The sequence below is a fragment of the Lygodium microphyllum genome, chromosome 30 (assembly GCF_053477565.2).
Source record: "Lygodium microphyllum isolate KBCC chromosome 30, Lygodium_microphyllum_v1.1.10, whole genome shotgun sequence".
In the NCBI taxonomy this organism is placed as follows: Eukaryota; Viridiplantae; Streptophyta; class Polypodiopsida; order Schizaeales; family Lygodiaceae; genus Lygodium; species Lygodium microphyllum.
In genome coordinates, this window is record NC_141164.1 from 58467745 (window position 1) to 58479195 (window position 11451).

Sequence of the window (11451 nt, forward strand, 5' to 3'; positions counted from 1 at the left end):
AAGACATTACATACCTCTCTCTCTCTCTCTCTCTCTCTCTCTCTCTCTCTCTCTCTCTCTCTCTCTCTCTCTCTCTCTCTCTATTAGTATTTCCATCAAAGTAGCCCCTATTTTGGGCTCAAGGCAGCGTTGGTGTTTTCTTGGGTGGTGTGAGTGTTGTCTCACCCTCTCTCACTTTGTGTTTTGGTAGTCTGCTTGGCGGTTGGCTATATATATATATATATATATATTCCCCCCCTCAGCGTGGTGGTGGCATTTTCTTTGATCAGGGTGAGGTAAGTTACTATGTATAAATCCTAGGCATCATGTGCATTCAAAGCATGTTTTATATATTTCTGTGTAACCTTTTGTAAAATTTTCTTGACCCTTATGTAACTTTTTGGAAATATTTATAAATCCCTTACTGTGAGTTTATTTTTTTAAGTAAATAATTTAATAGATCCCTATGTAATAGAATAGATACAAGATACTACAATGTACAATTGACCACAAAGCAACTCTCAATGGTTCATAAAAATCTCTTCGTAGTTCTAATGACTATGAAAATATCACTGTGATATACGACATTTAAAGGTAGATTTCACATTTTTATCAATAAAAGTCAAATTTTAAAATAATTTCTAGATAGATACATCAGATATATAACTAGAGCATGCAATTCTCAACCCAGAACTAGTTAGCAAAGGGTATTCACATTAGTATCTTTATGGATACCATTTCCTAAAGCTATGATGCACAATTACTAGGAAGCTAGACTATCCTAGAGTTAGTCTTAGAGGCATTTAATAAAAATATACAAAAATAAATAATTTGACCATCCTATTACTCAATTTGGGCTTGCTTACATTGCAATATTGATCTTGATGTTGCACTATTATGGTGGTAGCAAGGCTCTAGCAAGGCATATCATTATATTTGTTGTATCTACCTCATCTCAAAATATCCTCTCCACCATTTCTCTTTTCTAGATCAAAGGCATATGTGTCACACATACATGTGCACGTGACACATGCACGTGCACACACACACACACACACACACACACACACACACACACACACACTCTCTCTCTCTCTCTCTCTCTCTCTCTCTCTCTCTCTCTCTCTCTCTCTCTCTCTCTCTCTCTCTCTCTCTCTCTCTCTCTCTCTCTCTCTCTCTCAGATGACAAGAGATAAATGCTACTCAATCCATAATTCAAGCAACACAATGAAGCCACGCTTCATTTGTAATTCAAGGAGGTAGGTACATTAAAAGCAAAAACATGTTGTATTTTGATAGCCCGTAAGTAACTTTTAGAATAATCTACATAATTGATTTTTGCATTTGCAGAAAACTTACTTTGTGTTCCTTTATAGTAGCTATAGATATACAAAAAATGTGAATATACAAAATACACATGATGATTCAATGAAAAAATATGGTTTTTTATTTTTTTCATTTATACAAAAGTTATTTTGTATTCCTTTACAAAGTAGATATAGCTATACAAAAAATGTGATGTACAAAAATTTTCTCCAATCCATAAGTGTGTTCTACTCACACCTTGGCATTTTCAAAGCTAGAGTCCATGCTGATTTTGACATGCACAGATGCATCATCATGATCCACTAGTCGCATTCCTGACACAGACATACAAATATAAAACATTAACATGAAGGAAAATGCCAAAAAATCACTCTATAAGACTTTTTTCCTTCACTCAATTTACATAGCAAATAATACTAAAAAAGAGGAAAAATAATGTTTGTTTACCTATCCTAAATGGTTGTTTACAAATTCATTAAAGATCTTCCAATCATTTTCATCAAGATCATTTTTGTTATTATTATAATCATATGTGAGGTTTGTAAGAGCAATGACACTTTCAATATCTATCATATGGAGGTCTGTCAAATCATATGTAAAGCTCCATGTTCCCTTTGATTTTTGATACCATCCAAGTCGAACCTCCACTAGTAAGGGCCTATCTAGGAGGCTAAACCCTCTCTTGTATTCCACATAGGCGCCACCAACTTTTCTTCTCATCTTTTGAACTCGTCCTAAGTATCACACACTTTGGCTTTTATTTTTTTAATATTTTTTGAAAATCTTATCAATGGCCTTGTGATCTTCCCATTGGTATGCTCTTCTTGGAAGATCACAACACAATCTGAACCAATGCCAAATAGATTGTCATTTGTTTGAGTATGATGTTTCTCCTCCTTACTATAGTATACTCCTTGTCGCACCCTTGTAAGCCTATCTTTGGACAATGTGGGATTGCCATTGAGTTGACTTACCAATGTTGATTAAAAAAGAAACTTTTTATTGTCAAGCTCCACTACTGGATTTACTTTGTCCTTTTCATCTAACAAAGAATCTTCTCACTTGTGGATACATCCTCCTCTGAATCCACTCCATCATTTGTAGGAGCTGAAAATTCCTCATCTCTATTGGAATCCTAGAAATTTAAACTCAGGTAAGTATTAAAAAGACCTTTGGACCAAGGCTCCAACCACCATTGATTATCCTCTTTACCTTTTGGTTTCATTTGTAAATGCTCACAAATGTGGTGAGCACTTTGTAATCCCCTTTTCAAGGCATCAATTATATTGTCATCAGTCGAAACACATCTGTAATCACCTAAATTTTCTTCTTCCATGGTCTCCTTGATATTCAACTCTCTCCATTCATGCTCCTGTTTCTTATTATTTCACACTATTCTCCTTACACTCAAAATATGAAAGCATATTCAAGATCCCTATACTATGTAGCATGTCCATCAAATCATAAGTGCGTTCTTGCCCAACCATTCTCCCAACTTTGCTGAATAAGATTTCAAGTGCATCAGGTCCAGTCAAATGTATTGGAAGCATCTTATTTGAATGAAAGTCTTTAAAATATTTTATAAGCAGTACAACAAAGTGGCACGAGAGTTGTACATCTAGGAATGCCTCCTTACTAATAAATTTTTTTGACAATGTATATGTGGCATGTTTCATCATCCAAGATCTCCAAAATTGAAAAAAAATTCCACTTTATCTGTTGAATGGACTCTCTCCACCAAGTTGAAGTGTGGAGATAAGAAAATATCAATGTAGTCTCCTACAATTTCAAGGTAAGCTTGTGTTCCCACCATGCTTCTCTCTTTTTTATGTTTTCCATTATTTGCTAGCTTCCCCAAACACCATTGGACTTGCCTACTACACATTCTTTGCACTACAGCCTATTTTGATGATCATCTAGCCTAATATCAGCTTCCTTGAGAATATGATTGTCAACTAAAAAGGAATCATAAACAATGGCAACATGATTCAAGGTAATCCAAACATCACCAAGAGCTAGTTGGCACTTTGGTTTGTCAAGAATATTGACAAGATTTTTTCCATTATGTATAAAATCTTGATCATGTAGACCCAAAACCTCTCCATTTGATAATTTGGTTGAGAGAGGCCATCCATCCCATTCAATCTTGTATCTAGTGCCATGTTTGTGAACATAATTAGCTAACATTAGTTTTCTTTGTTGCCTATCTCCATTTGATGCATGTCCAATAATAGGACCTATCATCGAGGCAAGCTTCTCATCCCACAATGTTGAGATTTCACTCCATTTTCTTTGGTAAAAAATTTCATCAAATTGATTGCATGTGCAATGAGCAGCCACAACTAAGCGTGCCAGTGCTTCATGAAGTGGATTTGCAACAAAGACTCTTGTATAACCACCAATGATACAAGTCTCAAAAGCATCAACAATTACATCATAGGATGCTTTTCCTTCTCCAACTTTAATCATGTATAAAGTCCCACACTTATGGTCCAAAGACTTGTATCCATCAATATTGAGAGTGGAAAAACACTAAATTTTTGACTGATTTTTGTTATTTTTGAGGACTGAATGATTGATTTTTGATGGATTTAGAGTGATGTATGGTTGTTAATGGAAGTATTTGAGAGTTTTTTGGATGATATTGATTATGTTTTGGAAGTTTATGATGATTTTCAGTGGAGATATGAAGCTCTATGATGTTCTGTTGAGGTTCTGATTGGTTCTGTATACCTTCTGTATAGCTTCTGTTTTGTTCTGATTTTCTTCTGTATGAAGCATGGATTGATGATTGATGAATATTGAGATATTTTGGAAGCTTATTGAATAGTTATTGATAGTATGGAATGGTTTGAGTATGAGTTATGAGGTTCTGATGACCTTCTGTAACCCTCTATAGGCCTTCTGTAGAGCCTCTGTCTCTGCTCTGTCTCTGTACTGTAACTGTTCTGTAGACCTTCTGTAAGTGTTCTGTAGAATGTATATGTGACTTTGGGAAAGTTTTATAACCTTTGAAAAGGATGAATCTAAGTTCAAAAGAGCTAAAAATAATGGAAGAAGCAGCTGCTGAAGACTGAAGAGAAACCTGAGTGACAGTGACAGTAGTGAGCTGTGAAAAGACACTGTAGTGGCTCTGGTGACTCTTCATATCAGACATACCTCTTGGGAGGTGCATCCACAACCTAAGAAGGATTATTGAGAGTTATTATGAGAGTATTTTAGTGAGGATATGATGTACTATTGATGGAGAGAGAGAGAGATAGCCAGAGATAGTCAATTCTATCAAAACATTGTAACTATATATGAGAGATTGAGAGAGAGAACTATGAAGACATTGAAGATGAATAATATGTGATTGATTTCCATTCAAAGATGGTGTATTATTTTGTGTCCTTTGCTATATTGAATAATTCTATGAGGATGTTAAAGATTATGGTTGATTCTATCAAATCCGTGGGAGAAATCTACTATGATGCTACGTGAAGATTTGTTGTTTTCTTTGTTTTGATGATCAAAAGAATGAAATAAAAGCTTGTTGATGTTACAAGATAGATTTTCTTGCAAGAGAATTCCCTTTTCCTTGGTGTTCCTCTTGGGGCTCCATGTTTTTGGTGCGCAGCTGGGGAAACTTGCCATCAACAAGCATCAAAAGAGGCTGAAAATGAAGGAAATGGCATTGCCAAGAAGAGGAGAATTTAATGGATATTTGCAAAGTTCCTTCTTCCACTGAAGAGTTGAAGATTCTTATCATCAAAGCCATTTTCTACAATAATTTCATCCCACAATGGCGAAAACATATTACCATCATGATGCATGCTCTATGCGATGGACTATTTCCTCTTCCTGTTGAAGCAGCAGAAACTTGCATCTTGGTGGCAAACTGTTTGGGAACAAACTGAAGAGCAGAAACAGAGAGAATGACCATCTATGGAAGATTTGGCATTCATTGAGAAGTTTCAAGACATCATCAAGTGGGAGATTGTGAAGAAGCTTCAAGAGTCGTGGTCTATGGAGGTTCACGAAAACAAGAAGGAAAAGAGTTGGAATTTGTTCGTGGATGCTCAATAGCAAGATACGTGAGATGCTTGTTGCACTGACAATCTTCTGTTTGTCCAATTAGCAACCCATTAGAAGTTGATAGCCCGAGTGTTTTTCACAACATACATTGTTGAAACCCTTAGAAGTTGGCATTATTATAATGACACAACAACGATCCTAAGAAGAATGAGTTTTGATACTTTCAGAATGGAATATCTTCCCCTCTGTAGTGGTTTGAAAGCCAAATTCAGAGATGTTGAAAAGAAGGAAGTAGAGGAGATGTTGGCCAGAGAATCCTCCAGAGACTGAAGCCCTCTCTGATACTATCCTGTTGAGTATAGACCAACTGGTTGGAGCCAACCCTCTGATGAATGACGCAATAAAGAGGCAAGCGTTAGAACGAGTCCAGAGGTACGTGAGAAGGGAGAATGCAAAAATCAAAGATGAGAACGAGCTTATAGCAGAAGCCTCCTTTGACGCCCTAAAAGCACTCTTTACAGAAGTCCCCATGGCGACTCAAGGTCCCCTTCCTAGTCAGATTCGTCCTGGAAATATTGATGATAGGCCAGCAAATGTAGTCCCATTGCCAGTTTTTAAGGGAGAGTACAATGAAGACCTTGATCTTCATGTAGCAGAATTCATGGTAGCATGTGTGGCTAACAATGCCAAAACTCCTGAGCATTAGTTAGCAATATTCCCCGCTACTTTCAAGGGCGCGGTGTTTCAGTGGTATGAGAGACAAGTAGCAAGAGCTTTTGGCACATGGGATGACTTGAAGTTGGCCTTCCTCACTAAATTCAAACATGAAGGTTTCGAAGAGTGGATGCGAGAGGAGTTCATGAACCTAAGTCAATCCTCTGGAGAAAGAGTAGAAGCTTATGTCTTGCGAATTGAATCCATCCTGAAGAGATGGACTAACCATCATTTGGACGAAGGAATACAAAAAGGAGTGTTTCTCAAGGGCTTACAATCAAAAGTTTGCAAGTTCGTGGAATTGAGAAGACCAATCAATCTGCAAACTGTAGTGGAAGGTGCAAGATTGTATGATGAAGTTAAAGCAAGGCTATCAATGACTCCAGGAAGAGGAGTCTTACCTCCTCCCATGCTTGGAATGGTATACCTACCAAATGCAGTCCCAAGGACAGTTCCCTACCCCTATCCCCAGATGCAAATAGTGCCGCAATATAATGCACCTAATCCACTGTGGTTGCCGCAGATGACAGTGCCTCAAATGATGGTTCAACCACAGCAACAGTGGCCTCAAACGGTTTCTCCAATGGCGACTCAACAACAGTGGAGCCCTACCAACTCGAATCAACAATCCCAAGTCTCAATAGGAGCTCTAAATCATAGCCAGAACAGAGGACCTTTTGGATGGACCCAACCAATTTATGTAGTAATTACAGACGCTTCCCAAAATCCCACTACAAGCACTTCAAGAGGTGAAAATATGAAGGACTACTTATCCAACTCAGTTGCAAGTATAAAGAAAGAGCTTCTGGATGTGATTACAGAGCAGCTACAAATGCTGAAGGTGAATACCACCAATATATCCACTCCTACGGGAGCTAGAAGAGATGTGATATGCTCTAATACATGGTGTGGAAAGTGTCATCAAGCGGGACATTTAGCCACTGAATGTATCCGAAAACCAACCATTCCTGGAGCCTTCTGTTCCTACTGTTTGTGGAAGAACCATACAGAGGATATTGGCTCTCTGAAAGGGATGCATGAATGAAGACAGAAGGATGAAAATGCAAGATTCAACTTGTTGGAATCCGAAATGACAACACAGGATATTGGACCAAAGCCTAGGGAGTTTGGTCCTAATTTTTGTCCAAGGAGGTTTTCCTCTCAAAGTTGTAGAGGCCGACAGTCTCGCGGTGGTCAGAGATCAGAGGTGGAATGTTACAGGTGTGGAGAAAGGGGACATATCTCCCCGAATTGTCCAAACCCTAGAAGATCAGTGGATTACAAGCCCTTATGCAGCCGATGCAAAGGTGAAGGCCACACTGCAAAGGACTGTCCAAGTCCAGCCCATGTAAAGGCTAATGCCACTGATAGCCAACAGAAGGTACAAGAGCCAGCCTCCAATTTGGTAGAGTTGGAAGTTGTCATTGTTACGTGCATCAAGAAGAAGGAACCAGTGGTTCAAAACGAAAATAATTCTGCTGCCAAGACTGTGAAGTTCAACCTGCCAACAGAGGGACAGAGCAGTACAAAACAGAACAGTGCAGTACAAAGCACTGTAGTGCCACAGAGAGTTAGAGAGACAGTCCTAGAGACAGGACCAGAGGCCCAGGAGATAGATGATACAGAAGCACCTCCAGAAATGGAGGAAGTGCCGATGCTGTAATTATTAGAAGAAAACGGAAAGATGAAAATGGGTGTAGCCCCATTTCCCAACCGGTTGGAGAAGCCTGTGGATCCTATCAAAGATTATGACTTGGTCAAAGACCTAGACACTTTTAAACCACACTTAACATTACGGCAGTTGCTGATGCTGTCTCCCAGCTGTCGAAAGAAATTCAAAAGCATCTTGACATGAAGACGTGTACTAAGGATCGCTCCTTCAACAACGATCAAGACCAATAAGGACCCATATCTTGTAAAGGAAGTAGATGTGGCTAATGCCTTCCTAGATCCTGAAACCCCAGAGATTAGTGTATGGATAGAAGGATGCTTCATTTTAGATGCATTGATTGATGGAGGATCATCAGTAAACATAATGACGGATGTGACAATGAAGGACTTAGGGTTGCAAGGAATTCAATCTACAAAGGGCTTATCAGATTGGCAGACCAAAGTAAAGTCAAACTGTTGGGCATCCTTTCATACGTAAAAACAACCCTTGCAGGAAGAGACTATTGGCTGACATACCTGGTGGTCAAATCAAAATCTTATGAGACCTCATACCCTCTGATGTTGGGAAGACCTTGGCTTTTTGAAGCAAGAGCCAGGACAGACTGGTTCAAAGGAACCCTAACCCTAGGCAGAGGACCCAACAAAGCGGTATTGAAGCTATATGGATCGCAAAAAGGCAATGGATCCACATCCATTGAAGTCATAACTGACTCCTCCAATGAGGTAACAGATGGTACATGAGGAAATGAAGAGGCTGTTAAGTAGATCTTTCCTAAGAAAACCGAGGCACAGTCCCTAACAGTGGGCACTGTAAGCCAACTGCCAAGGGAAGTAAAATCCTTGTCCATGGGAGAATATCTCCTGCCTCAACTAGAATTAACTTTTGAAATCACCTTTGAAAATGAAATAGAAGCATGGATGTACTGTTCTCCCTGTTACATGACAGTCGTAGAGACAGAGCAGAGGCAGTATAGAGACAGTACAGTTACAGAGCAGAGATAGTACAGAGGCAAAGCAGATACAGAGCGGATACAGAATAGAGACAAAGCGGATACAAAGACAGTCACAGAGACAGTAACAGATATAGAGCCAGAACTAGAGCCAGAGGTAGAAGCAGAGTCAAAATCTGTGACAGAAGCAGAAGCAGATGCATAGGCAGAATATCTGTTCTTCTCCTACAGAGCCTCTACAGAAGCAGAGACAGAGTCTCTAGAGGAAAAGAATGAAAATGATGAGGAAGAAAATGAAGCAGGATATGAAAGTGCAAATGAAGAATTCCCTCTGATAGAGGATGATCTTGTTGATATCCCTACAGAGTCCTTAGAGGCCGAAGATCTCCGGGTGTTGGATGGAATGACCATGGTTCCATTTGAGTTGACCAATGGACTACAAAGTATGTAGAATCTGTATAAGCAATGGATTAAAAGCATAAAAATTAAGTTCACCAGTGGCTCCTGTCGCCCTAACTGTTCAGTCCAAAGAAAAGATGATGATGATGATGCCCCCTGCCAACAGAAGCCAAAGCCCTCAGAGCCCCGGTCTCTAGAAGGTCCGTGCTATGTGACATTCCTGGATGCATCTTCGGAAGATGAATCCGTAAGTCCAAAAAAAATTTCCACTCACACAGAAGCAAACAAAGCTCTGATACCCTTCCAACAACCTATACAAACAAATGAGTCATCTGTTCAAAAGGAGGACACTGGTTCTAGCGGAACATCAGACGAGGATACTACTCTCTTGAAAGAGTCAGACCTCTATCCAGAAGCAATCCGTGGGACATTTATTCGCAAAGTGAAAGGTGAAAGGAAAGTAACGTTTTTGGATATTGACGGTATCGAACGTCACTTGAAAGTGGGTGTCAATCTTCTAGAAGAAGAACTAGTGGTCCTACGAGATCTACTAAAAGAGAACTTAGATGTGTTTGCTTGGTCATATAAAGACCTAAAGGGGATTGATCCCACAGTACGCCAGCATCATATTGACCTAGAGCCTAATGCCAGACCTGTAAGGCAAAGACAAAGGCGAATGAATCCTAATTACTCTGCTTTGGTGAAGGCTGAATTATTGAAACTTCTTGAAGCAGAGTTCATTTATCCCGTGGCTAATAGTGAATGGGTTTTGCCCATTGTGGTAGTACCCAAGAAGAATGGGAAAATTCGAATATGTGTCGACTTCCGAAAGCTCAATTCGAAGACGAAGAAGGATCATTTCCCTATCCCTTTTACAGATCAACTGTTGGATGCAGTGGCAGGCCATGAGCTGTATTCCCTCTTGGATGGATTCAACGGATATAACCAAGTCCAAATTGCAGAAGAGGACCAATCCAAAACAACCTTCACCACAGAATGGGGGACCTATGCCTATAGAGAGTGATGCCATTTGGGCTCTGTAATGCTCCTGCCACCTTCCAATGAGTAATGATGGTTGCCTTTCAGAATCATTTGCATTATTTCATTGAGGTGTATCTTGATGACTTCTGTGTCTATAGCTTGATCTGAGAGCACTAGGGACACCTAGAGCAATGTTTTGAGAGATACCACAAGTATGGGATTTCTCTCAACCTTGACAAATGTGTCTTTGGTTTCTCCTTGGGAGTTCTTTTGGGCCATATTGTCTCTGCACAAGGATTGCAACAGACCCGGCAAAGATTGAAAAGATTGTCGCCTTAACAGCACTAACAAACCTCAAGCAATTAAGAGGATTTCTTGGATATGTGGGTTACTACAGAAGATTTATTGCACAATTTGCAACCAAGGTAGCCCCTCTACACAAGATCCTAAGGAAAGAAGCTGACTTCCTTTGGATTGATGACTGTGAAGAGGCCTTTAATACCCTAAAATAGTGCCTTATCCAAGCACCTATCTTATAGCCTCTTGATTGGACGAAGGAGTTCCATGTGCACACAGATGCATCAGTTGAAGGGCTAAGTGCTGTCCTATGTCAAAAGGGCCCCTCTAAATTAGATCAACCCATTTATTATGCAAGCCGAAAGGTCACTAATAGGGAATGGAACTATACAGTGACAGAGCTTGAGTGCTTGGCAATGGTGTTTGCACTGGAGAAGTTTTGACACTATCTATTGTCAACACATTTCAAGTTCTATGTGGATCATGAAGCCCTGTCCTTCCTAATGAATAAAGCAGATGTTAAAGGACAACTAATGAGATGGTTGCTCCTATTCCAGGAGTTCAACTTCGAAGTGCTAACTAAGCCTGGCCGTTCCTATGTCCTAGCCGATCATCTATCACGGATCCCTCAAACAGAAGAAGAGAAACAGGATGATCCAGACCTTCTTGATGCTTCCTTGTTTCTAGTTGAAACAATTACTCCCTGGTATGTAGACATAGCCAATATCCTAGCAACTCAACAGTATCCTCCTGGCATCTCAAGCCGTGAGAAGAAGAAGCTTCTATTAGAATCAGCCCCCTACACTTTGCTAGGCGGTGCACTCTATAAGAGAGGCAAGCATGAAGTATTGCGAAGATGTGTTGCAGGGGGATGAAATCGGCATAGTATTGAAAGCATGCCATGAAGAACCTTGCGGTGGACACTTCGCAGGAGAAGCGATAGCCAGGAAGGCTCTGTTAGCACGATATTGGTGGCTGACCCTCCACAAGGATGCATATGATTACTGCTAGAGATGTGATGCTTGTCAGCGAATGGGGAAACCCACCAAAACAAGTGCCATGCCACTGCAACCCATTCTTCCCCTAAAGCCGTTCGAGAAGTGGGGGATTGATTTTA